This window comes from Bactrocera oleae, chromosome 4 (assembly GCF_042242935.1).
Source record: "Bactrocera oleae isolate idBacOlea1 chromosome 4, idBacOlea1, whole genome shotgun sequence".
Lineage (NCBI taxonomy): Eukaryota > Metazoa > Arthropoda > Insecta > Diptera > Tephritidae > Bactrocera > Bactrocera oleae.
The window spans coordinates 23,027,162-23,052,832 of record NC_091538.1 but is presented as its reverse complement, the minus strand read 5'-3'; the positions used below and the strand labels follow the sequence as shown (position 1 = coordinate 23,052,832).

General features: G+C 38.3%; 1 non-coding gene across 1 annotated transcript; it reads left to right on the top strand.

Annotated features, from left to right (window-relative positions):
• Positions 1-7,719: 7,719 nt before the first annotated feature.
• Positions 7,720-17,203, top strand: LOC118680988 (uncharacterized). The gene is made up of 2 exons (XR_011396007.1): positions 7,720-8,998; positions 16,137-17,203. It is a non-coding gene; the product is annotated as an uncharacterized protein (transcript).
• Positions 17,204-25,671: the final 8,468 nt, after the last annotated feature.

Here is a 25,671-nt window from a genome sequence, read left to right as displayed (position 1 = left end):
GTATAAAATACAAGTACATAAGCATAAAGGAGTAGTGTTTGGGCCTTCTGTTATCACCAATTTAACAACCATCAGCTGCTTAAATTTTGAAATTAAAATAATTTACGGTCAATTTAACGAAATAATAAACCCGAATCCAATAATGTCAATGTCGAAGAGGCAGCCTGAAATTTTCGTTACTAAAGTGTGCTTCTATTCATATACTACAGATTTTCAACTATCTCATTTTCAATGAATTATAAGTAAAAGATCGCAAATTCTTTGTACTTAATTACAATATCCACTGACTCTCTTTTCTTTCTTCTTTAGATGATCAATATACATACAAGTATGTATAAAACAAGAAATGGAAACCCTTTTTCTACGAGTTATTACTACTAATGTAAGTGTAACACTAGTACCGTAGCCATGTCCATTGCACCTAATTAAAAAATGACTGCTGGGGAAAACACGAACCGCCGAAATTCGTTGGTTTTGTACAAACTTGTCGGCGCAACGATATTCTTGGCACTTCTTTTTGCTCTCATCCACCTTTTTCAGTTTTTTACAATTTTTCATTTTACAAAATCCTGTCAGTAATTTATATATCTTTTTTTCATTTTACAAAATCCTGTCAGTAATTTATATATCTTTTTTTCATTTTACAAAATCCTGTCAGTAATTTATATATCTTTTTTTCACATTTACGCACACTCATGTCTTTCCCATAAACCTCCAAAATGTATGTACAATACTTGTGTTAAATTTCCAGTGAAATTTACACGCATATGTATATATTTCACACATGCGAAGTACATTTACGAGCGTATAAATCGAATATCACGTCTACCATAGGTACATATATTATGTATGTATGTACTCTTGTATATATAATATAATATTTACTTATAATATCTATAATACAATACCATAATTTGGGGTGGTGAAAATATCACCAACTTTCCTTATAGATGAACACCGGCTATGACAAACTTCTAATATATCGGTCTTGTATTATAATTGTGGCTTAACAAAAATAGACTCACCTTTCAACATATTCTGCTGGTTTCACCAACATGCATGATGCACCTGATACCTGACCCGAAATCTACTTAGCCTGAGTCTATATAGTCTTATCTAGGGTTTTCAATAAGTCATATCTAATAAAGACGTAATATCATTTTTATAACAATTGTAGCCTCAGATATATGACAATTACGATCTAAAACTGTTTATGTTTATACCTTCTCCGAACCCTCGTATATTTAATTTTTTCGATTTTTCTCGCTGATATGTTGCGCTATCGTCGGTCATTATACGAAGCATTTTAGTAAAATAACTTGGGTGGGATGTTTTAAGCATAATGTGAAATTAACGATTAATTGAAATTATATTGGGATGTTTTAAGCATAATGTGAAATTAACGGATAATTGAAATTACTCTAATTGTCTTACTAGCGCAGCTACCGGGTTTAGTGCTTAGTTTAATTCGACTGGGCGCCGGATTAAGATATATCGGTTCATTTCTCGATTTTCCATTTTTATACTCTCGCAACTTATTGCTACAGAGTATAATAGTTTGGTTCACCTAACGGTTGTTTGAATCACCTAAAACTAATCGAGTTAGATATAGGGTTATATATATATAGATGATCAGGATGAAGAGACGAGTTGAAATCCGGGTGACTGTCTGTCCGTCGGTCGGTCCGTTCGTCTGTGCAAGCTGTAACTTGAGTAAAAATTGAGATATCTTTATGAAACTTAGTACACATGTTGCTTGGTACCGTAAGACGGTTGATGTTGCAGATGGGCGTAATCGGACCACTGCCACGCCCACAAAACGCCATTAATCAAAAACAAATAAATTGCCATAACTAAGCTCCACAACAAGATACAAGGCTGGTATTTAGCAAACAGGGTTGCATTAGGGAGGGCCATCTGTGGTTAAATTTTTTTTTTAAATCGGGCGTGGCTCCGCCCCTAAAAGGTTTAATGTGCATATCTCTTAAACTACTAAAGCTATAATAAGCACCTCTATCTACGGTGTGAAAATGGGTTAAATCGGGTGACAACCCCGCCCCCTTCCCATATAACGGTACTGTTAAAAACTACTAACAGCGCGATAAATCAAGCACTAAACCCGCCAGAGTCATTAAATTTTAAAACAGGGATCGTATGAGCTGACTTTATAGGAGCAGCGTTCGAAATTAGACAATGGGCGTGGCCCCGCCCACATTTAGGTGAAAACCCATATCTTAGGATCTGCTTAATCGATTTCAACCAAATTTTTATGCTATAGTGCGAAATCGGATTACAACCACGCCTATTTCCCATATAACACCATTTTAAATTACATCTGATTTTTTCACTTTCTACTATGCAAATCAAACAAATCAATGATTGTATGGAGGTAAAACTTTGCGTGAATAATGCGTTTGAAGTATGCCACCTTGTGATCAAAAATTGTCTAAATCGAACCAAAACTATTCGAGTCCCTAGGTAGAAAGGCCTTTCTACCGAAAATATCGGTCAATGTGTAAAACATTTAATTGAAATTCATATTATAAAATAAATAAATAAAACTCTCGATAATAGTATGTTTGTGTCAAAAAATGGGTTCAATCGAATCAATACTTTCCATAGCCCTCATATACCTAATACAAAGACTTTTGAACTTCCGGGTGACTTTATACCGCATATATCGGCCAATATGTGAGTTATCTCAATGAAAATGAGAGAGCGTGTTTTACTCATAACAAGGTCTTTTTGTGCCTAAAATGGATGAAATCGAGTAAAAATTTTACCTGGCCCCATGTAACTAATATCAGGATTTCGTCTGACTTTAATCCGTATGATTGGCGATGGTATGTGAGGTACCCTAATGAAACAGTGGGAGCAACTTATTAGTCTGTGGCTTGTTAGTAGTATGTAGTATTGGCAAAAATTGATAAAATCGGGTTAATGCTACCCTCTACTTCCATATACTACTTATAATGCTTTTCATTATTCTAACCAGTTTTATGCTGAATATGTCGGTCAGTGAGTATTAAAATTTTTATTTATTTAGAAAATTACTTCAAAATATGTTCTCTATGCTCGAGTATAGCTGAGCAATGTAAAAATTAAAACCTTTCTCTATCCCCAATATATATATGATTTCCGCCTTTCCTCTTGACTTTAAACCGTTCCGGTTAATCAAAATGTGATATTTTAATGTAATTAAGTGGCTAAGCTTATAATATAAAATTTAGCCACTTTGCTCGAGTTAATATCACATTCATACTTATGTATATCTCACTTCAAGATGTTTTTTGTTTTTTTTTTTTAACATAATTTTCGCTGACGCAAAGTAAACTATAGCAATAAAACTGAGACTAAGTTTATGGCCTTTAATATAAGTCAAGAAGATACCGAATTTGATTGTATTTAATCACGATTTAATTTAATAATGGTTGTTTAATTCTTTCTCAACTTTGCCATACCTAAAGAAATTTCCTGGCCTTTTATTCTTGCGAATTACAAGAGTATAAAATTCTTGGTTCCGGCCTAGTACCCATTATCGGGTATATATTGACCCTAGCCCCAACATACTTTATGTAAAAAATTCAAACTTCCGTTTGGCTTTATATAAACATAAAATATTAGATATACAACAGTTTAATGCCGAAAATGTGTGAAATCGATCCACGAATTTCCCCAGCATACATGTACTACTTATGGTATAATCTTATGGTTTAATTTATTTCGTTAATTTTATAATTTAATGAAATTAAAAGGCCAGTTTTTCTTAAAAATAATGTGGTTTATTGCTGCATATGAATGAAATTAGTCTAGACCTTTGTTTAAACCTTATAACCCTAATATACTGATTTCCGCTCCTTTCGTAGAACAGCAACCTCATATACCCCACATATTAAATCTAACCCCTTTGATTCAGTTTGTATTACATATACCATGTTTGAGTTAAATAGCTTCTTTTTGTTTAAGTTAACATTTCGGAGAAAAAATAGTATCTATCTAAAATAGTTAATATATGATCAATAACATAAATTAATAAGATACCAAATAATAATCGAATAATAAATGTTGAATTCTTTCGCAACATTTTTATACTTTCGCAACATGTTGCAACAGAGTATAGTTTTGTTCACCAAACGATTGTTTGCATCACCTAAAACTAATCGAGATAGATATAGATTTCTATATACAAATATTTCTTCTAATATTTGGTGATAATCAGTGGATAAGTATATTTTCTCAGCCATCATGTTGAACTTATAACAAAATATAACAGACAACAATGTAAAAAAGTTTCATAGAGTGGTGGACTTTGTATAGAGCAAAAATATCTTTCTAGAAAAAATCGCGTGAGATAAATATTAGTAGTGTAGTATCAAAAGGGCTAAGGATCCTTTTTATGTGGTAATAGATAAACTGCGGCCCCGTCGGTTAAAATGCTATTATCTATTATTTCAGTTTTGCAACACATTTTAATATGAAGGTCATGAGGTGAACTGTAAACTCAAGAAAATTACATTTAAGTCCTTTTTGGGATTTACCCAGCGCCGTTGGCAGCTTATGAAAGGTTTAGATCGACATACCTGCTCTACATATGTGTGTACCATACTTAATTATATGTAAGTTATTGTTAATTTAGCCTTCATGAGCCGACCTTTCAAAATAGTTACCATAGATCCCTGTTTTAAAAAGCGTTAGACAAAAGCAATTTACGGAGGGGTTTTCCGAGCACTTAATTTCAATAGAATGAAATAAACTACTAATTCCTAAAATATAAATATAACTAAATAATATGTAATATTATGTTAGAGAATATCTATGTAAGCTGTGTGTACAAAAATATACCATAATAAAACTATTATACTCTGTAGCAACATGTTGCCATGTTGTTAATAAATATCAGAACACTGTGTTTGTAGTTTCAGTTACACTAGATTTCTTGACCAGCAAAGTTCTGTATTCAAACTAGTTTCAGTGAATTAGTTATATAGTGTTTAAACTATTGTTATATTCAGTGGCAAGAAAGACCGTATTATATACAGTGGCGAGCAAACTTTCTTGACCAGCAAAGTGCTGTATTCAAACTAGTTTCAGTGAATTACTTATATAGTATTTAAACTATTGTTATATACAGTGGCAAGCAAAACCGTATTATATACAGTGGCGAGCAAACTTTCTTGACCAGCAAAGTGCTGTATTCAAACTAGTTTCAGTGAATTACTTATATAGTGTTTAAACTATTGTTATATACAGTGGCAAGCAAAATCGTATTATATACAGTGGCGAGCAAACACATATACATATGTGCACCAGTATACCATAGTACCTATACACCGAACAGGAAAGTAGGACTCCTACAAGGATTCAATTACAGTGAAAGAGAGCAGCGCCTAGGATCCAACTTTTCAGACCCGGAAGGACGGAATTATATAAGTATTATATATAAGTATTTTATATATTAAGCCATTTATTATTTATTAATTATGCCTAGATTAAGTAGAAAATCTGTATTACTAAGTCGTCTTCTGAATAGAAGACGTATGAGAGTTCTTCGTGCAAACTCTTTATATAGAGATAGTGAGCAGTCACAAGATACTGTAAGTCACGCTTATCGTAGATTAGATAAAGTAGATTCCGATGTACTCAAAGATTATGGAAGCCTTTTAATTCTTTGTGAATACCTCTCTGTATCGTGAGCACAATACACATACTAATGAACTCTGGACTTCAAAATTTAATAACCAAGAAGTAGTTCCTTTTGCATCTGCCGAGGATGCCAGATTGATTCAATCTCCTCATGCGGAGCAGAGTTCCGCCATTTATCTTTCAAGCAATCGTAATCTGTAGAAAAATTGGATTATAAACATTTAGTTATAGCGCCAGTTGAAGGGCCAAGAACAATTGACATAGTTCAGGATAATAATTCCGAAGAATGATGGAACAATATAGAGCAGAAACGTACATACTCTGAAACATATAGTAAGATAGTAGGTTTTGAAATTCGCCGCTTTGACACAAGAATGTGTACCATTGTTCAACAATTATAAAAAAATAGAATTGCTGCAAATTAAGAATAATATTGTACATCCATTTGCCCTCGAAAGTTTTCAGGTCGCAACCAAGTTACGGCCCAAAATCTGTTAAACGAAAGCATTATTCAAAACTTAATTAAACACAATGAACGTTACGGGGTTTTAAAAGGTATAAGATCTTCTCCTGCTCACTGGGAAGCTGAGGAAAAGAAGACCATTGCTATGATTCGCCAAGTTTTGCTTCCAACCTTCTTCATTACCTTATCGGCTACTGAATCTTAGTGGGTCGAGCGTTTGGTTGTTCTGTCAAAAACACAAATCCCTAAACTTCATAAAGTTAGTGCCATCGCCTAATTTGTTCAGATACGGTTACCTGTAAAAGATATTTTGATTACCGCTATAGGTTTTTAAAGATAATGCCGGCATTTTTGGAGAGAATTTTGTTAAAAACTGGAGAATTGAGTTTCAACAGAGAGATGTTCTCCCCATGTACATGGCATTCTCCCAGGATAACCTTCAAGATCCTCAGACATTCCCTGATATCATTAATTTCATTGCCAATTATATTTCTACAGGTGCTTTGGTCAGCCACTTAGAAATGTATGTATTCGGATTGAGTACTAAAAAATAAGAGAACAACACAAATATTGGTACCTCTTTGAGAAATAATTTTAAATTTAGAAAGTAATAATTTTAAAATGTTATAAATTCTACTCTTACTACAGAGGACATTACGCATTTAAATGACTTTTAAAATTTCCTGTCTGATAGTAGAATTTGATGACTATTTGTTAGCTCTGACGTTAGGCTTAACCAAACCCAAAATTTTTCTAAAAAGAAAAAGAGGATTGTTTCATAAATGTTTATGCAAATATGGATATCCAAAATATACTGGATGCATATGCTTGCTGTTTATATTATATATAATTATTTAAACAAATCTAACAGAGGAATTTCTAGATTCTTAAACGAAGCGCTATATCAGAGGTAAAGGCTGTAAATTATACTGTTAAGCAAAAATTAACACACATAGAATTAAACATGTATCAGGCACAGAAATATCTTCGCAAAAAACAGTCTATAGCTGTTTTGGGCTCCATCTTTCGGAAGCAAGTAATGCAGAAATAATTATAAATACCTCTCGACCTGAGGAACATGATTGAATACTAAAACCTATAGCGGAACTTCATAGCTGGTATTTTAGACCGTTATGTGCAGCGACCCCATCAGTTAGAAACTCTTTGCTTAGCTGATTTTGCATCATTGTATACATGTTTTAAATCCACTAGAAGAGCACAAGATATTAGGAAGAACACGGGCAAAATGATAATGTACAAAAAAGTGGGGTTATTATGTCCCGTACCAAACCAAGTATAATCCTGTATAGAAGATTAAGCCCAGATGTGGCCAGAGTCGAGTCGAAATGATAATGCTTTACTATCCATTGCAGAATGAACAAGATGTTATTGAAAACGATAAGGAGCAAACTTGCATAACACATCGCATTCTAATTGAGGAAAACTAAAGAAAAGATGATCTTTTTGAGCAAAGAGTAATTTAAAATGTTCTAGAAAGTCTTAATAATGTAACAAGTCTAAAAGAAGGTGCACAAAATGAACTGCCTATTGTGTGAGTTCAGGGTGTTGACACTTACAGAAATAAACCCAAATATTTATTTGCTTGACTTGCATGGAGAAGATTCAACAAAAAATGGCACGGAATCTGACTGCACTATTGGACTTAATAAACAACCCTCTTTAGTTCCAGTTGAGGAATTATTTTATTTAGTTCAAAATCTAAATACTTAGCAATGAACCTGGCTAAATGAGCTATCTATTATATTATTCCCAGCAAACATCCCTGCACACGCACCACACACCACTTCACAAGCAACACTGATAAATTCCAACACACCACAACATTACCATCCACTCCTGAAAACACCACACACCAATACATACAACTTTACACAATTCACCGAGGGATACCAACACACACCACACCTTCAACACACCCACGATCTCACCACTACCCAACGAACAAAAGGGATGGACGATTGGACACGGGCCCTTTTTACGATCGATCGCCGTCGTATACGCTTCAGCTGAGTCCTGTTGTGCGCCAACCCGGATATCTATATTTTCATCTCGTTTTCAAATCATTTTTAAACAACTTTATAGTTTGAAAGACTAAATAAAATTGCAAGTTAGAAAAGCCTTTATAGCCATATTTGTTCTGTTTCATTTCGGGAGCGTGTGAAAGTGGTGAGTGTTGTGGTGCACTTTAGTACTAAACTATTTATGGTCCTTCGAGCCCTAGTGGACGGCACTATGGGTGTTTAAAAAAAAAAAAAAAAAATACATTTCTAAAAAGAAAAAAAACCTTAAGTGATATTCATACACATATAGAAAAACAGTGCAGTTACCAAACAAGAAAAAAAAAAAGAAAAGCAAAATTACAGTAATGTAACAGTACGTGCAGTTAAAAAAAAAAAAAAAGAAAAAAATGCTTTAGTTTAAAACAAAGTGCGGTTACAAACGAAAAATACATATGTACATATATAAGTGCAATAAGTGCAGTGCAGTGCATATAGCCACATTACTGGAATACTGTTAAACAAAAAAAAAAAAAATTAATTACAAAGTATAATTACTCATATGTACATATAAGTGCTAAATAAGTGCAGTGCAGTGCATATACACTAGAATGCTGGTAAACAATAAAAATAAAAAAATAAAAGTTCAATAAATATTAAAAACACATAAAACAATAAAAATAACAAAACGGGCGCGAAGCTTAATACAAAACATAAATCAAAAAAGCGGGCGCGATACAAAATACATACCACAAAATACATATAAACCAACAGCGGGCGCGATACAAAAAAAAAAACATATAATCCAACAGCTGGGACAAGTACACCTTATAACGTCCACTTATATCTCCCACAACCCCTGCAGGAAATCAGAGTGAGTTGTATCGCTTCCTCTTAATGAGTATATTTACATGTATATATGTATGGCAAATTACGTTTTTTTTCCATATAAAAAACGAAATTAATATTTAAATATAACGGACACCAAACTGTCTCAATTTACGGTTTAATTTACGGAAAGAGCCGAAAACAGTTTGGTACATATTATATATATATCTCTACATATATATACATATATATATAGATATATACACGGGTATCGAAAATAGCCATATTACATAGGGTGATTTCCTTGTATGCTTACATTTGTGTATTAAAAACACACTTTACGTTTCCAACAACACACCAAAATATTCAAGTATTCACTTGCAAACTTTTCCAGCAATACCCCTTACGCTTAACAAAGCAATAAGCAGGATTGCGTCAAACCAAGTAAGCTAAGGCAAATTCAGAACCTAACCGAAAACATAAAAAAAAAAAAAAACAAGCAGAAATTTACATACATACATATATGCAATTTAGTTACAAAATATATACATACGTACATACAATATAGCACATCTTCATATGCACATATATATACTTAATCTAACAACAACCATATACATATATATATTAAAATACATTTTATATAATTGCCAAGAGCAATACATATATGTACATACATAAATTCAATTTTATCTTTTAACATACGTGTACAAGATCATAATTTGATACATATATATATACATTTTACGAGAATACCTGCGGTCTATTATTCTCCTTTTCGCGGTCTTTTCATATATACACGCGCATTTACATACATACCGGCACAGGTTTACAAACATACGTACTTCGCTTCAAAGTCCACATTGGCAAATATTCCGCAATACCCCTTGTTCTTTGTTAAACAAAAACAAGTAGGATTGCATATATACATATAATATTCTAAGTCCACATTGGCACATATTCGCAATACCCCTTGTTCTTTGACCAACAAAAACAAGCAGGATTGCGCAAAACATAATATAATACATACATACATATGTACAAAGCACATTGATCTCTAAGACGAGCTCTCAATTGCGCATAACGACAAGTACATATGTATCAGCTGATCCGCTTATAGGTATACCCTATAGGAATTGCGGACGAATAATACATACACATCAAATTAAAAATAAAATCATTCGCGTTTTATAATAATCAATTAAATAAATAAATAAAAATAAATAAAAAAAAATTATTGCGAGTGAATACGAACGGTACAAACTAAATACGCGAAATTTTGCTTACTTAATCAAATTAAAAACTCTTACTCTCTTAAAAGAGTTCAGTTATTCATACGAGTTAATACGAAAATTAAAAACGTCATTGATTCACTTGGTTTATTCATAAAAAAAAAAAAAAAAATATATATATATAAGAAAACAAAAAAAAAAACTTCTTTTCTTAAAAGATAGATAGAAGAAGATATTTATTACACTGAAAATATTTTAATTTATTTCGGCATACCTTTTTAAATGAGCTCAGACTCAAAAGAATCAAAAATATCTCAATTGTTAAAAGTACCAAAGATGATTTCAGATGATAAAAGTCCATGTACACCTGCAGAAGCTACACGCTCGAAGCAAGGTGCTACAAAGCAAAAGAGGGGTAAAGACATTTTTTACACTAAATTCATTGCTGAGAGTGACAGTCTAATACGATACTGCACTCGATTTTCATCTTCGCCGATTCAAGAAAATTCTGAATCGGTATTAGAAATTAAAAAAGACAATCTTGACAATTTTTGGAAACGTCTCCAAGCTGCATATGACGCAATTCTAGAATCTGACGACTCAGATCTACCAGAAAATTTCAAATCTTCGGCTTACGCCAAATACGAAAACTGTTTAGACCAGTTCGAAGAAACTAAAGCAATGATTTTCGATCAACTTAAGCTAATAAAAGCAATTGCACCTACTCCACATCAGCGAGTAGAGCTGCCACAAGTACAAAGTCATGAGACAAGTTCAGGCATTCATCTCAAGGTGCCCACATGTGATACAGAAATATTTCATGGTGGTTATGAACAATGGCCGTCCTTCCGGGACATGTTTACAGCCGTTTACATAAACCACCCAAAATTAACAAACGCACAAAAATTGTATCACCTCCGATACAAAACAAAAGGTCAAGCAGGCGTCATAGTCAAACAGTTCGCACTAAATGACGATAATTTCAATCTGGCTTGGGAAGCTCTTAAATCAAGATTCGAAAACGAAAGAATATTGGTCGATAAACAAATATCGATATTAATGAACTTGCCAAAAATTCAAAGGGAAACTAGTGAAGAATTTATCAAACTTCAATCCACTGTTTCAAATTGTTTGTCGGTTTTATCGACACAAAATATTCCCACAGACAGCTGGGATCCAATACTGGTAAACATATGCACTGCCGCATTACCAGAAAAATCATTACTTCTATGGGAACAATCGCTCTCATCACGAAGAAAATGCCCCACGTGGCAACAAATGAAAGATTTCCTAACTACCCAATATGAAATCGCAGAAAGGGTAGATAAAAAAATGGTCAGAACGAAACCCGTTCAACATGACCTAAATAGAAGCTTCCACAGACCCCAAGCCAGTACCAACAACAATGTAAATAGAAGCTTCTTCAAAAATCAAACGTTCACATCCGAACAGTACAAGCAAACGTCATGCGAACTATGTACAGGGGGGCATAAGCTCAAATCTTGCGAGAGATTCAAAAAGATGAATATTTTCGATCGAAACAATTTTATAAAAACCAAAAAACTTTGTACAAATTGCCTATCACATGCACACACACTTAAAGAGTGCGAAAGCAAATTTAATTGCGTTTATTGTCATAAACGACATCATTCAATGCTGCATTACAGCACATTTTCCAGCTCACCCCCAAACAGCGCAAATACAAAAAGAGCCACGGGTTTAGTTGCAACAGCAAATCCCGAAGTGCGAAATCCCGAAAATTGCCAAGAAGCACCATGCTGCTCAAAGGCATTAAAAACCCAAACGCTACACAGCGAAATTCAAAGTAGAGTACTACTACCCACAGCAGTCGTCTCCATCGAACACCGAGGAGAGCTGTTTAAACTTAGAGCCTTAATAGACCAAGGATCACAACGATCTTTCATAGCGTCTAGGGCTCAAAATAGGCTACAACTGCCGACAAAACTAGCCAATTTTGAAATCACGGGAATGGGCGGAAGAGTAGTCCAAAACTCAAATAAAATCTGCCCCATTACCCTAATTTCCCCCCAAGCGGATAAGCACATACAAGCAGAAGCTATAGTCTTACCGCAACTTACAAATATGCTTCCAAGCTATCACATAAATAGCAAGCATTGGCAAAAGGTTTCACACCTAAAGCTAGCAGATCCCAACTGCAACACTCCCGCTCAAATAGACCTTCTATTAGGCAGCGATCTCATACCACAGATAATACTCGAAGGTATTGAGAAAATTTCAAATACACTTCTGGCACAAAATACTATTTTTGGGTGAATCCTAAGTGGACTAGTTTCGGAACCAGTTACCACCATGACCACTCAGGTTGAGGAAATCTCACGCGAATACCTCAATTCACAATTGAAAAAATTTTGGGAGTTAGAAGAACTCCCCCCCATATCAATCACAACCCCTGAAGATCAGTATTGTGAAGACTTTTACAAAGCCACAACTACTAGATCAGATAATGGTCGGTATGTCGTACGACTACCACTAAAACAACAATTTCCTAACACAATCGCCTTAGGTCACTCTCGCACCTCTGCTATACAGCAGTTTTTAAGTATGGAAAAAAACTTACTTAAAAAAGGTGAGCTTAAGCCAGAATACGATGGCGTGTTGGAAGAAACCTCCATTTAAACCACATGGAGGAAGTAAGCCCATGCGAAAAAATCACAAATGGCAAATATCACTCATTTTACTTGCCTCATCACGCAGTAGTAAAGCCAGACAAAAAAACAACTAAAGTAAGAGTTGTTTTTAATGCATCAAGATCTACTAGCTCGGGGAATTCCCTAAATGATATTCTATTTACGGGACCCACGCTCCAACCAGATTTAATGCTACTAATTTTAAATTGGCGTATATTCAAATACGTATTTAACGGAGACGTCGAAAAAATGTATAGACAAATAGTCGTACATAAAGACGATCAAGATTTTCAGCGAATTATTTTCCGAAAATCTCCCAATAGTCCACTCCGCGACTATAAATTGAAAACAGTTACCTTTGGCGTCAACTGTGCCCCATATTTAGCCATTCGAACACTGCACGAATTGGCAGAAAACACCAAGTCAGAGTTTCCTCTGGCAACCCAGGTGTTAAAAACACAAACGTATGTAGACGATATTCTGTCTGGAAGTCACAGTCTTCCACAAGCATACGAGTCACTAGCACAAGTGACACAAGCCCTCAAAACCGCAGGGTTTCCGTTAAAAAAGATAACGGCGAACCACCCTAATATCTTAAAGAACATACCTAATGAAAATTTGTTAGATACTAATTTCCTGAAATTCGAAAAGGAAAGTACAACAAAAACTCTGGGGATCCAATGGAATGCGATATCTGACCAGTTTTCATACACTACAGAGTCAATATCTGCATTATCTGCCATAACAAAGCGGCAAATTCTATCCTCTGTGGCGAAACTTTTCGACCCCGCAGGATGGCTTTCGCCAGTTATGATACAAGCCAAAATTCTAATACAAGAATTATGGTTAGATGGAACCGACTGGGACGAACAAGTAAAACCACTGCGTTTAGAAAAGTGGTCCCAGTTTGCGAGCAATCTAAATGATATCTCACAGATACAAATCCCACGATGGGTAAATTATGCCCCAGAGCACAAAGTCGAACTACACGGCTTCTGTGACGCTTCTGAAAAGGCATATTGCGCAACTATATATGTTCGCACACAAAGCGACAATGCGACCACATGCCACTTACTAGTAGCAAAAGCAAAAGTGGCTCCTTTAAAAACAATAAGTCTACCACGACTTGAATTATGTGGAGCGCTACTACTAGCCAAACTCGTGTCCATCGTACAAACGCATTTAAACATGGCACAATACAAACTATATCTGTGGTCCGATTCTGAAATCGTACTCGCCTGGTTAGAAAAACCACCACATGCATGGAAGACGTATATTTCCAATCGAACGTCTCAAATCCTTGACCTAGTAGGATCAGCCACTTGGCGACATGTAGCCAGTGCTGACAATCCTGCTGATCTAGGTACAAGAGGATGCAAACCCCTGCATCTTGCCACCACCACCCTCTGGTGGAATGGCCCCCGATGGTTAACAGAATCTTCCGATTCTTGGCCACAATCGCCCATGCGCAATATAATTGCCCCAGAAAGTCGAAAAATCGACTCCTTTCATGCAACATCGGATGATACTGACATCCTTGAGCGATTCTCATCGTTCCCCCGAGCCCTCAGAGTAGTTGCATACATGATCAAATTTATAGAGCAGCTCAAAACTAAAGTTAACGGAACACCTCCAATATACCCCCAATGCGATACATTAACGCACCTACACTTACAAAAAGCAAAAGGCGCTCTTATCGCATCTACGCAAACGCGCTACTTCAGCCGAGAAATATCATTGCTAAAAGATTCGAAGCCAATCGATAAAAAGAGCTCACTTTTAGTACTAAATCCATTTCTGGACACAAAGGGTTTGCTTCGTGCGAATGGTCGGCTTGTCAACTCCAGCCTGACATACAACGAACGACATCCTATAATCATACCAGAAAAAGCACGGCTTGCCACATTATATCTGCATTATGTCCACATACTGATGCTACACGCTGAGCACCGCCTCATGCAACAAATAGTCCGCCAAGAGTTTTATATTCCCCGTCTTAAGCCTCAAATAAAGAAGTGCATTTACATGTGCAAAGTTTGCACAACGTACAAGCAAAAAATGCGAACGCAGATAATGGCAGCACTTCCACCTGAACGCTGCAACTTTGCTCTGCCCTTCACAACAACAGGTGTCGATTTTGCTGGGCCTTTCCAGATAAAGGCTTCAATGTTAAGATCTCCCACTTTAATGAAAGGCTATGTGGCAGTTTTTGTTTGTTTTACGACAAAAGCTGTTCACCTTGAGCTATGTACAAATCTGACGACAGAGGCTTTTCTCGCGGCATTCGCTCGCTTCGTCGGACGGCGTGGTTTTCCTTCAAAAATTATGAGTGACAACGGCAAAACGTTTATTGGAGCCAAAAGAGCCACTGAGAAACAGTTTGTGGACTTTATCCAACAAGTCTCACCTGAGATTGTACAGAAGTACGCACCCCAAGGCATTAATTGGCAGTTCATCCCCCCAAGCGCTCCTCATATGGGTGGTTTATGGGAATCAGCTGTAAAAAGCTTCAAATCCCACTTCAAAAAAGTAGCTGGAAACTACAAGTTTAATTATGAAGAATTCTCGACCTTATTAATTCGAATTGAAGCCGTACTCAATTCACGGCCAATCACAATCCTCTCGCAAGATCCCTCCGATTTCACCGCCCTAACTCCTGGGCATTTTCTCAAAGGAGCACCCATTCTGGCCATACCTGAGCCAGACGTGGAGTCGCTATCCTTATTAAACCGATGGGAAAGAATCAAAATTCTCCATCACAATTTTAGTCGCCGCTGGAAAGAAGATTATCTAAAGGACCTCCACAAGAGGTACCGCTGGAAAGCTCCAGAAAAGGCGCCGAAGCTTGGAGATTGCGTGCTAGTACACGATGATTGTCTCCCCCCTACCGAATGGCGGCTTGGTCGCATAGAAAAGCTACATTATGGCTCCGACGGTCATATAAGAGTAGTTGATCTCCGTACCCAAAGCGGAACGCTTACCAGACCGCTCGTGAAGCTGTGCTTTCTACCAACCGCAGATATAAACGAAAAAGCAAATGATAAACGATAAACCGATCATAATCCCGAAAACGCAATTCATAACCGTTTCAATAAATCGACTAAAAAACACGAAAAGACAATAACTCGCAAACTCGACAACAATCCGTATATATAAGTATATAAGTATATAAACTAACGAGTCGATCAATATGACGACCCTCTCATGCTACCAAGAGTTGTAGAATGCCAATTTCAACTTATATCTTAAAACTTTATAAAGCCCAATAATCTTTTATACATAGATAACTATGGACGCAGATGCACCTATGCCAACGCCTGCTATTCGGTCGGCTATCAATGTGCCGCGACCTGGGGTTACTCCAGCGCCCCGATCTGTAACTGCAACCGCTCCTACAGCCGCTCCTCGAAGTAGCGCGCGACCGTCACCCACAGCAAACAGGGAACCGCAGCGCGTCCGGTGCATCATTTGCCGCCGCCCTCACCGACTACAACACTGCAACATTTTTAGAGGCATGCAACCGATGCAACGCCAGCAAATTGCCCAGGCTCATGGGCATTGTCTCAATTGCTTGACAGCGGCACATAACACACAGGAGTGCACGTCCGTCAATCTGTGCCAAATATGCGGCAGGTTGCATCATACGTTGCTCCATCGCAACCCGAGACGTGACATCGGTCGGCCGCCTGCCCCGCGCAGCCGCCCTCCAAGTAGACAACCACTATCTACTCGGGCAATACAGCATCGACGACCAGCAGCCCCTCCTGTGTCCCGATTAAGGAGCCACCGAAACGAAGCACCAATGATGCGCCGGCCCTCTAGGCCGCAATATCGCCGCTCTACGGGACTGAGCAACGTTGTAGCAACGCTGCAACAGCTGCAACGACTCTTAGGCTAAACATTCGCCTAGGGGGGCCGGGATGGCTAAATGAGCTATCTATTATATTATTCCCAGCAAACATCCCTGCACACGCACCACACACCACTTCACAAGCAACACTGATAAATTCCAACACACCACAACATTACCATCCACTCCTGAAAACACCACACACCAATACATACAACTTTACACAATTCACCGAGGGATACCAACACACACCACACCTTCAACACACCCACGATCTCACCACTACCCAACGAACAAAAGGGATGGACGATTGGACACGGGCCCTTTTTACGATCGATCGCCATCGTATACGCTTCAGCTGAGTCCTGTTGTGCGCCAACCCGGATATCTATATTTTCATCTCGTTTTCAAATCATTTTTAAACAACTTTATAGTTTGAAAGACTAAATAAAATTGCAAGTTAGAAAAGCCTTTATAGCCATATTTGTTCGGTTTCATTTCGGGAGCGTGTGAAAGTGGTGAGTGTTGTGGTGCACTTTAGTACTAAACTATTTAGAACCTATTTGACACATTTGATGCTAAAAACAAATCGCCCATTTGATGAGTTCATTGGCGGCGGTGTAGGTATAGGAAAGAGTTGTTTGATATCTGCAATATATCATGCTCTTAACCATCGTTACAATTCTTAACCTGGATCCCATCCAAGTTCCTTAAAATTTCTTCTTTACACACCTACGGGTAAAGCTGCATTCGGAATAAGTGGAGTGACCCTTCATTCAATGTTCTCTTTACCTGTTAATCAGTTAAAAAGAAAGTTGAGGCCACTTAGCAATGACACAGTTAATTCAATGTATTCCAGACTTGTCGATTTAAAATTAATCATAATTGATAAAATATCGATGGTCGGTGCTCGTATGTTAAGCTCTGTTGAGCGAGATTTAAACAAATTTTCAAAACAGACAGCCCCTTTCGGTGGTATACCGATCATAGTGTTTGGTGATTTGAAGCAACTCTCACCTCTTGGAGATAGGTGGATATTCTCTCCTAATACCAATGGTGCATACAGAACTTTAGTTGGTTCCCCTTTGTGGGAGTTATTTAAATACTTTGGATTAACAGAAATAATGAGACATCGGGAGCATCAGGCCTTTGCAATTGCACTAAACCATATGGCATCTGGTATTATGACCAATGAGTACATATCACTCATTGAAACTCGAGTAGTTAATTTCGAGTTCTTTATGATGCCAAACATTTATTTTGGTCCAATGAATAGACAAATAATTTTAATGCCCCTAAGCTCAGTCGAATTCAAACTGAAGCTATCCTTTTAACTGTAAACGACTCAATTTAAGGAATGGGAATAAGTGAAAATGAGAATATTTTGGAAAGAGTTAAACTTTTCAAAACTTCTGAAACACAGGGACTGCGCTATGAATTGGCACTAAAAACCTCCGTCAAATATATGATTACAGTGAATATAAACACGTGTGATGGCTTGGTCAATAGGGCAATTGGACAACTTATGCAAATTGATCTCCATTGTTTTTTTTCCAACAACTCTGTGGACTAAATTTTTGGAACTTTCTGTTGGCTTGATGAAAAAAGCTTCATGCTCTAGAAAGTTCCTGGACACCAATTGAAAAAGTTCTGAAATCTTTTTAATATAAAAGAAATAAATAAATTCCAATAGAAATAAATGAATTTCCAGTTGTTCCTGTGAAAGGGATAACTATTCATAAAAGTCAGGGTGCCACATATAACAAAATTGTAGTTTATACTCGACCCAGAATGTCTGGAGCTTGGATATGTGGTATATTTGGTACAATTTTTTTATTACATCCGCTCCGCAGATTTTGTTGAATGGAAATCTGCCAACAGCAAATCTTCTACCTAAATATATTGTGTGTTTCTAAAAGTTTTGCACCGGCTTTTGCCTTTATGAAGAGTATTTTGCGGTAGGTAAACACGTTTTGTTTTGTAAAGCAATTCATGAAGGGTTTTCTTTAAAAATACTTTCAAGATACTTTTCTAGGAAATAGATGTGTTAAATGTTTTATATTATTACGCTAGTGTAGATATATCTACGTAATATTAATAAAAGTACGTATTTTGTGTGTATAAATATATAAATAATAAATATAAGTAAGAGCACACTGTGTTTATTCTTTCAGTTACGCAAGCTTAGTTAAGTAGTGAAAGTAAAGTATAAGTGTACATACATAAATATATAGTATCCGTAAACTTTTTTCATACTTTTACAGTTCAAAGTGTTAAAAAAATTGTGATTATTATATCATTACATATATAATATATTATATATGATATACCTGAAAAGAAAACTTAAGGAAAACCATAACAAGGAATAAAATGAGTGTAGAAAATAGGAACCACTGGGAAGGATTGCATTAGTTAAAGGAGATTTATCCATGCATTACACTTAAGCAACTATTTGGCAATAACTGCTTTGGTAAGGGAAGGTTTGGTAAAATAAAATAAAATAAAATATTATACATATATTATTAAAATATTAATTAAATATTCCTAGATTATGTAAAAGGTCAATTATACTAAGTCGTCTAGAAAATAGAAGGCGAATGCAAATAATTCGAGCTTGCAATATTTATAGAAATAATAAACAAACACAAAACACAGAAAATTGTGCTAATAACAAATAAGATGCGAGGCACGTCTGTCCGAGCAAGCTAACGATACTCTTCAACATAAAAGTAGTCGTCAAAATCTTGAAGTGTGCGCTTCTGAACAAAGCTTAAATACTATTTATGACAGGACTAGGCGTCAAAATATCGTCGTACAGTCTGCTGAACAAGATATAAATACTGTTCAGCATAGGACTAGGCGTCAAAATCCAAAAAATAACGGAGTCGAAATACTGATCAGCATAGAACTAGGCGTCAAGATATCGACATACGGTCTGCTGAACAAAATATAAATACTGTTCAACACAGAACTAAGCGACAAAATCCTCAAATACTTCTGACGAGCAAAGGAGGAACACTAGAGAACATAGAGAACTGAAATCCTGAGTATAGAAATTTAGAGCGCATGAGTGATCAATTACATAGAGAACATGCGAAAAGAAATACTGAAATAAGGAGAGAGGAACGTCAGAGAGAAACACATTGTCGATTTTCCTTCGTAGAGATAACTTAGTCAATAAGCAAATTAAAAATGAAAGGCAGTCCCAACGAATTAGATTAACGGGAGAAAATGCTGTTGTATAGTCTGATTATACTGACAATTTAACAGATTTAAGAATTATTTATTTTCAAAATATTGAGAACGTTCCGACTGAAATATGTATTTGCTGCGGGCGATTATGGTTTTCAAACCAAGTTAAAATTCGAAACTGTTGTTAAAAGTCACCCGAATGTTGCATCCGTATTCTTTATAATGCAAAAATTTCCTTCTGAAAATGGAAAATACAATTTTTGTGCAACATGCAAAATTGCAATTGAGAAAAAATTCATTCCAAAAAAAGATATTTAGAAAATTGACTTTCCTGAAATACCAGATTATGGAAAAGATTTAACCCGAATTGAAGAAAGCCTTATAATGCCTAAATTGCCTTCTATGAAAAGCCGTCGTTTGGGATATCAAGGTCAGAGTTAGCTTAGGATGCCAGATTGGTTCAATCCTTTCATCCGGAACATTAATCTTTCAGGCAATCGTATTGATATAACACCTGTAGGTAGGTAGGTAGGTAGGTAAAGTGGCTGTCATTCGACACTTAGGCCTTTAGGAGCCCCATTGTGATACCACTGGGACTGTGATCCCCTCACTCTATTGGCTCCTTTCTGAACCACCCCGTACTTCTGATGAACTTCATCAGGGAGACAAGTTTTATCTGTGCAACCTCCGAGACGTCGTCAAGAAACCCACGACCGATGATTGTGATTCTTTTCCTATACAGTGCTGCGCAATCGCATAGAAGATGTTTAATGGTCTCCTCCTCTTCTACTTCCTGACAGCTTCTACAATAGTCGTTATATGGCGTGCCAAGTCTACTTGCATGTCTGCCTATTAGACAGTGGAATGTTAGTACTCCTACTAGAGTTCTTATATCATTCCTCTTGAATTTTAACAGTCGGCATGTGCGGCTCATATTCCATTTTTGCCACGTTTGCCTGCTAGTTGAGCAGGTCAGGGACTGATTCCACTGACACTCGGCTATATTAATGACATATTTGTCGATTAAGTATCTACAAGTAGCCAGAGGCATATTTATGTCCTCCTTAACAGGATCTAGTTGTAGGGTGGTGCCTACAAGAAGGCTTTCTTTAATTGCAGTGACCTCCGCTTGGAAGACACTGCAGTGGTCTGGTAACCGGAAGGCGATTTTGGTATCTAGTTTAGCCGAGAAGACACCGTCGCCTACTCGATTATGCGGTTTGGAACCATCCGTATAGAAGCTTATCCCTGCTTTCTTGTCCACTACGTCCCTTTCCCACTCCTCGCTGGAGGGGAAGGCAATATTGAGGACCGGATTTAGGTTCAGCTCCATAGGATTGCGAAAATCCGTAGTTATGGGAAGAAACGGGAACTTTCTAAGTATCATAGAATGCCCCTTGTTGCTGGCGACTAGTAGGGAGGATTCCCTCAGTCTCAGAGCTGACTTCGCTGTCATTTGCTTGCAATACAGATCTGTTGGCAGCAAGTGTAAAATTATGTTGAGTGCCTGGCTTGGCGTAGTTCTGAGACCTCCACTGATGCAAATACTAGCTGCTCTTTGTATACTTTCCATGCTTCTGATCGCATATTTCTTTTCTGTAATTGGCCACCATACTACTATACAGTGAGCCACCCGAGGTGTCAGTCCCCATCTGGGCCCCACCATTCTTTTACATGTGTAAAGCGCTGTAGCTGCTTTCTTTACCCTCGCTTCCAAGTTTTGTTTCCAAGAAAGCTTCCTGTCCAAAATTAGTCCCAAGTAGCTTGCTTTATCTCCTACCGTTAGCCTGGTGCCATTTAAAAATGGTGGCGTGATTTCTGGAGTACTGTGTTTCTTTGTGAACAATACTAATTCTGTCTTGCTAGCATTTAAATTCAGTCCGCATGATACGGCCCATATATTAATATCGTTTAATATTGTCTGCATAAACTTGCCGCTAACCGAGACTGCCACATCATCAGCGTAGGCCACAACATGTACCCCCTTCTTTTCTAGACCCACAAGCATTTTATTCATTGTCAGGATCCAGAAAGTGGGGATAACACACCTCCTTGGGGTGTACCCTTTCGGACAGATCTGTGCATCATTGAAGCTCCCAGCGTTGAAATAATTGACCAGCCCAAGAGCATCTGTTCAATTAATTTCCGGAGAGGCTCAGAGATGCCCAGATCTTTGAGCGCGCTCAATATGGCCTTCGGCTGAATGTTGTTGAAGGCACCTTCTATGACTAGGAAGGCTACGAGGGTGTATCCTTTTATTTCCAGAGACTTTTCAATCTCTGCTACCACTGAGCTTAATATCGTTTCTGTGGATCTACCCTTCGAGTACGCATGCTGCGAAACTGCCATTTTTCTTGGGTTTAGTATGTCCTTTATATGTATTTCTATTAGTCTCTCTAGCGTTTAATTTCAGTGCCCCTCTAAACATAGTTGTTAACCAGTTTATTGTGTAGCTCAGGCACTGCTGTAACTGAGCCGGAAATAAGCGTCTGGTCCCGGCGTTTTATAAAGCTTGAAGCTGCCTATTGCCCAATAAACATTGCTTTCTGACACTATGACTAGCGGAGGGGACTCTGAGCCCACTTCACTCTCCATTATATGCTCCACTATGAGGTTCTCGGAACTGTCTGGGAAGTGAGTATCCATTAGTAGGCCCATAGTTTCTTTACTGGATACCGTCCAGCTGTGATCTGGCTTCTGAAGGTATCCGATGCTATGTTTCGACTGTGTCATTATCTCTCTCAGTCGAGACACGTCTGCCGTATTTTCAATGTCATTACAAAAAGATTTCCACGAATTTCTAGTGATGTCTCTGATAGGTATCCCACTCTATATCTTCTTGGGATAGTTTGGCAAAATTGAATTGCTTCCTGCAATTTTTCTGCATGTTCTTAAGTATTGGAGACCACCAAGGAGGTCTAATTCTTCCCCTACTGTACGTTAAGGGACAAGCTAACTCTAATGCTTGACGACAAGAATCTGTGAATCGTTTAACGAGGATGTCTAGGTCCTCTTTCCTTTCCCTTTCATTAACATCGGTGTTTCCCAATAGTGTGTGGTGCGATGTGGAGTCGCACCCAAGTATAATCGAACACTTGGATGCTTCGGTGTCTCGTACCATCTCCTTGAACAGCTTCGATGGTACTGCTACCTCGTCGTACGGCATGTAGCATGATGCCAGCCGGTATTTCTTCTTACCGTCTCCCAGCTTACCACTGTAGTGTCGTTACTACTGTAACTGTGTAATAAAAAGACATTAAGCTTTTTGCTAGCCAATATACATGTCCTGGGCTTACCTACACAACCATTCGCATATAGATTATATCCTGGTGTCCTCAGACCGCAAATACGCCCTCCATTAACCCATGGCTCCTGAATGAGGACAAAGTCAGGCCGTTCTTCTGCCATGCGGTTAACTAGGGCTAGAGACGCTAGTTTGCTGTGGTGTAGATTAATTTGGAGAATACGCATTATTTATTGTCTTCTCTGCATCATCATGAGAGTCGCTTAAAAGCTCACTGTCAGTGTAAAGTTTAGAGAGTCTGTCCGCAAGCTCAGACCCCGAAGTACACTCACCTTGATCTGTGATCTCTGCGTCGCTCGAGGACTCCACTGGATCTTTTTCGACTTCGCACTCCGATTCCGATGCCAAGTTTTCTCCTGCATCGGCGTCTGACTTGTAGGTCATGACCTACCATTTGTGAATCCGTAGTTGATCTTTCCGCCACTTTTCGCTAGCGGTTCTACGGATTCTTTTGTTAGAAGCAGCAGAATCTGCATTGTGGCTCGTTTCGTCTCCACACCAGATGCCGCTGCGGGGTCGTCAAAGGCCTTGACGAATGTCCTTCCCCCAGTTGGCAGATTCGGGTTGCAGGCTCTTATGAGCTGCATTATTTGCTCCAGCTGCGATGGTGTAGCCGGAATCCATACCCTTGCCCTCGGTCGGGATGGGATATCTTTTCTGTCTACCGCTACAAATTTGGCTCCGGGGTAGACCTCCCCCACCTTAGCTATTGCTGCCTTATATAGCTGGACCGATTTCTCGTCGTCACACGCTATCATCCTTATCTGCCCTTGATACCATCCGGCATCCGCACATGACGGGGGTGGATCTGGATTGCTTAGTAGCATTTCCAGAGCCACATTCGTCAGTGCGGCTTGCAACCATTTCCATTGGGCTCTGGGGATTTTTCCTTCGGAGTCACCCTCAACCAGTACCCCAATGACAATGCGGTTCCGGGCCACATCAGCAAAAGATCTTGCGGGCGTCACGCCCTTAGTTTTGGGTCTCTTAGCTGACGGCTTAGCCTCTTCAGCTGACTTTTATCTTTTAACTGCCACTACCAGCGCCTCTAGCTTGAAGTTAGGTAGAACAGCTCTCGCGCAATCAATGGATTCCTGGAGCTCCTTTGTCAGCTCCTCATTGGTTGGCGGTTGCTGCTCCACCTTCTTCAGCAGGTATGCAGCGCGTCGCCTCTCTGCATACCTTGCTTTTGCTGGGTCGTCAATCTTAAAGAGAGGCCACTCTCTGGCTGACCCACTACTGGCAGCATCGCTTTTGGCATCTTCCTCCTTCTCCTGCTTAGCTGCCAAGCCTTGGCTACAGGGGTTGGTATGGGCTGCCTCCAGCACTGCTGCTTTCATGGCGCCAGTCTTGGCTTCTGCCCCTTTAGCATTTGCCTTTGCTCCAAGAGCAAGCTTCGCTCCTGTCCTCGCTTTGGCTGTTGTCGAGCTCGTGCCAAACACTGGTCTTCCCTGGGAACAACTCGCTCGCTCCGGTCTGTTTGAAGGAGGTCCGGACTCCTTTTTGTTTTTGTTGTTTTTAAAGTTTTGGCTCATAATTTTGGACCCAGGAGTGTAGGGGAAAGCATGTCCGCTTGCGCATAGCCCCCGCTACGCAAGTAAGGCTTTCTTATTACGGAGGACGCCAGGTATCCGTGCGAGACTGGGCTATTTAAGGACCGCCAGCCAGGTTAATCTTCGCCACGGGTTGCATGACACCTTGATCCAGCCCTTTATATACCTCCTATCTGGATGCTGCACTATTGAAGAGTACCGAACACCCAGATAGGAAGCCTGACCTTAGCTAGATACCTCACTACTACAACAGGGGCGAACTGCTGCCAGCTCGCCTTTGCCCACGTAGTGAACCTGTGGTATCCATTCCCAGTCGGCACCCTCGTGGAGGGTTCAGCGGAGGATTTTGCCAACCTATAACACCTGTAAATTCAGAGTTAAATCCAGGTGGTTAAGAAATGCTTTTGGACAATATTCCTGTAGAAAGGCATAACCACACAAATTTATATCATAAATATCTCCACAAGAAACAGTATATTGATGCATTGGGCTCCATCTTTCGGAAGCGAGTAATGCAGAAATATTTATAATTACAAGGTGGCTCACGAATCGTGCCACAAACGCAAACATTAATAACTTTTTTTCTGTGTGAGTAATCGACTTACTTTTTCTTTATTTGGCAGGTTATGATTTATTTTTAAAAATGAATGGTTGAGATACCGAAAAGAGGGTTTGGATAAAGCAGTGGTACCATGTTTCGCAGTCCGTCCTTTCCGTCCATAGGGAATTTAGACGGGATGAGGCTGGTAGTCATGTTTTCCGAATCTCGAAGTATCGCAAGAAGACCGTACCATCGAGATCCACGAGACGGAACTTTACCCAGAAAGATACACTGTGCGGTGCGCAGTTTCATCAAGGTGTATTGTCGGGTCATACTTCTTTGAAGAAAATAGTGTAACAGTATCTTGAATTTCCGAAA